Here is a 3,270-nt window from a genome sequence, read left to right on the forward strand (position 1 = left end):
TCTTATAATTTCATTCAAGTTTCTCATTAATTTTCAAAAAAAGTACATATATTTAAACTTAATGCTATATTATTTTATAAAATGAAAAATAATATTTCTTAATACCATTTAGCCTCTTATTCATAAACAACTTTTCTGATTTTCTATATTTAGCTATGCTAATTAGTGTTGAAAAAATTTACACATGGCTTTGAAGTCATTTTAACTTTCATTTTGTCATTTGGGAGCTTCTTGAAATTGTGAGCTGATACTTTTATTACTTTGTTAATTCATTTTAAGTAGTTCTTTATCAGTGTTATCTTTCCTAACCTATAACCTCTGCATTTGAACAAATGTATATAAAATTTTCACTATTCGTTTTTCTTTCTTGTTTGTTTTCACAATTGAAATTTCTGTTGATCACTACTTAACACTATGAAAACTTTATCGTGGTGTGCTCAATCTATAATTAACCCTGTGCTCTAAACTCTGAATATTTTGCACAACATTTCTTTTCTATGAGATTTTACAAAATTTTGGCATCATTAGGAATTTTCATCAGTCATATTAATCAAATTTAACTTAAAATTTTTGTTTACTAGTTATAATGTCTTAGTCACTTTGGTTTTGCAAAATTTTTTAACATTTGAATTTCAAGTATTAACCTTCTTTTTGTCTATTGTGTTTATTCAATAACTAATGATATGTTTGAAAATCTTCCAAGACCCATGCTAATGCTATCCCTGCCCCAAAAGTGGTAGGATTCTTCCCCTGGGAAGATGGTGAGCAGACAGATCATCTCTATTCTGACTTTGTCTCTGAAATTATACAGCACCATTTTCATAGATCTCTGTATATGAGCCAGTGTACCATCGAGTTTCATCTGTGGAATTTACTAGCCTAATCTCTCAGCGAGATACTTCAAAGAAACCACAGTATAAGAAGAGCACGAGAAATGAGAATAATTTTTAAGGCCCTATTTTTAAAAAGGGCAGACTGAATATTGCCTTATTTCCAAGACAAACCTTGTATAAAGTAAATTTTTCATATTATTTAGTATATATTTTAGATTTATATTATGTTAATAATGCACCGTAGCATATAAAGATAAATATGTACTTCATTATATATATATATATATATATATATACATATGTATGTAGATGGAGACAATACTAATTTATGTACAAAGACACAATCAATATCAACAAAAATCCCTTTAGATTCCCAAGTAAATGCAGAATTAATTAAGAAGGGTTATCTATGCACCTAATCCTTTCACTGAAAACTGTTAGACAGAATTAACTGATTGGAATAGGTTGTGATTTTCACATATGCTGGACAAAGTCCATCTGATAATCAAAGTTGGCAGCCATTGGATCTAGAAATGGTAAATATTAAGGGCAAAAAAGGGGAGGATTTTGGGGGGAGTGTACTGTAGATCAATTTTAGATAACCTGTACTTAGCTATATCTTCAGGATATGTATTTTCATTTTCAGACAAGTTCACATTAAGTTGTTCAATTGCCCAGGCTGACTCTGAAAATACACATTTATTGTAGGATACCATTTATTAAAGGCTGAGAATTTAATAGATTCAATAGATTCACTGGTTGTAAAATAAATGTTATTTATTTTTGTTTTATAAAACATGAAATGATTGCCCCAATTAAACATGATTTTTGTTTTAATAAAAAATATCAGAATCTAGAAGCCTAATTTATCATCATTAGTAGGAAGCTTTGCATTTTCTTTTACATTTAAAAGAGCAATTGTCTTTTAAGGATTGTTCCCATTGCCACGAAAAAGGAATATTTTGAAACAGATAAGAAATATATATTTGTTGAGAGATATTTTCAAAAAAAATTGGAAAGTCTGTGCACAGTAGTTTCTTTAAGCAAATTAAATTGATGTTTCAAGTCAAAAATATGCTGGAAGTAACACAATGTTGCTATATTTAATATAATGTTTTATATATAACAGTATATGATAGGGCTCAGTATTCAATCATGGTTTTAATGGCAAATGTGTTACTTAGGGACATAAATATTATTTTCTGAAAAGCCTAAAAGATGAGGATTTTCTCCAGCAATTTTTCAAGATGTTTAGGCCACTGAATTCTTAAAATATTTGTTTTACAAACCAATTTAAACAAAAGATATTTATATGGCCTTGAGTGTTTAGTGTCTTAGATTTATTCTTCTGAGAAATTATATATTATAATTTATGATAATTTGTATACTAGTGTACTTGATAAAGGATAGAAATGTTTTCCATTCCTTACATTTTTAAATAAATTTGTTTTCCCTATTCTCAGTCCCTTAAAGTATTGATAATATTTGCTGACCTGATCCTTCAGCAAATTACAGAGAAAGGGAGATTTTTAATAATGACTTATTTTCCTAGGTTCTGAATGCTTTCACATTTCTAAATTTTTTATGGACTCTTAATTGTTTAAGTCCTAGAAAACTGTTTACATTTACGAGCTAATATATCACACCTAGTTCTTAGATAAACAAACTGAAGCACAATACAGTTACATAACTAATCAGGTCAGAATTGCATTTTCAACTAGGTCATACTGCCCATGAGTGTAAGCTCTTACCCACAACTGTGCCTTGTTCTCAAAAAATCATTACAATTAGACACAGTTCTATAGGAACTTAAGACAAATATTCTTATTTTTAGAAAAAAAATCAGTATTTTTTCCACGAAGTAGGTGGCAATGTCTTAACTGTATTCGTGTTGTCAGGCCCAAGGACCTCTTCCATCCTTGTCAAGGGGAGTGCTAACCTTCTCCCCTTTCATACAACACTAAAAATTAATATTTTTGTCTTATTTATTTCTCTGTGTAGGGACCTGTGAATAATTTTGAAAGGTTTAAGAAGATTACTCTGGGGCCAGGGATTTAGCTCAATAGTTCCACTGCCTGCCTTGAAAGCACAAAGTCCTGAGGTCCATCCCTGGTACCAAAAACAAAAACAAAACAAAATAAAAAACAAAAGAAGATTACTCTTGAATTCATTATCTAATTTCATAAAATCTATAACATATATCTTCCTCTGGGTTATTTTTGAATGATAAAAGACTTGAGAAGAAAAACGGTAATAAGATGCTATTAATATAATACACATTTGGCCACCTTCATTATCCTCATTATATTTCGAAGATCCCGATTATATCTTAAGTGCCATCATTGAAATTATATAGCCAAATTGACCCTGTAACATTTGGATAATATAGGAAAAAAGAATAATATCATTATTTACAATTGGCATGTCAAAATAGTTT

The 3,270-nt window shown here is 29.4% G+C and overlaps 1 non-coding gene across 1 annotated transcript; it reads right to left on the reverse strand.

Annotated features, from left to right (window-relative positions):
- Positions 1-2,667: 2,667 nt before the first annotated feature.
- LOC117283794 lies at positions 2,668-2,794 on the reverse strand. Its single transcript, XR_004514834.1, has one exon. It is a non-coding gene; the product is annotated as a U6atac minor spliceosomal RNA (small nuclear RNA).
- Positions 2,795-3,270: the final 476 nt, after the last annotated feature.

This window comes from Fukomys damarensis, unplaced genomic scaffold (assembly GCF_012274545.1).
Source record: "Fukomys damarensis isolate Sample0158 unplaced genomic scaffold, DMR_v1.0_HiC HiC_scaffold_30, whole genome shotgun sequence".
In the NCBI taxonomy this organism is placed as follows: domain Eukaryota; kingdom Metazoa; phylum Chordata; class Mammalia; order Rodentia; family Bathyergidae; genus Fukomys; species Fukomys damarensis.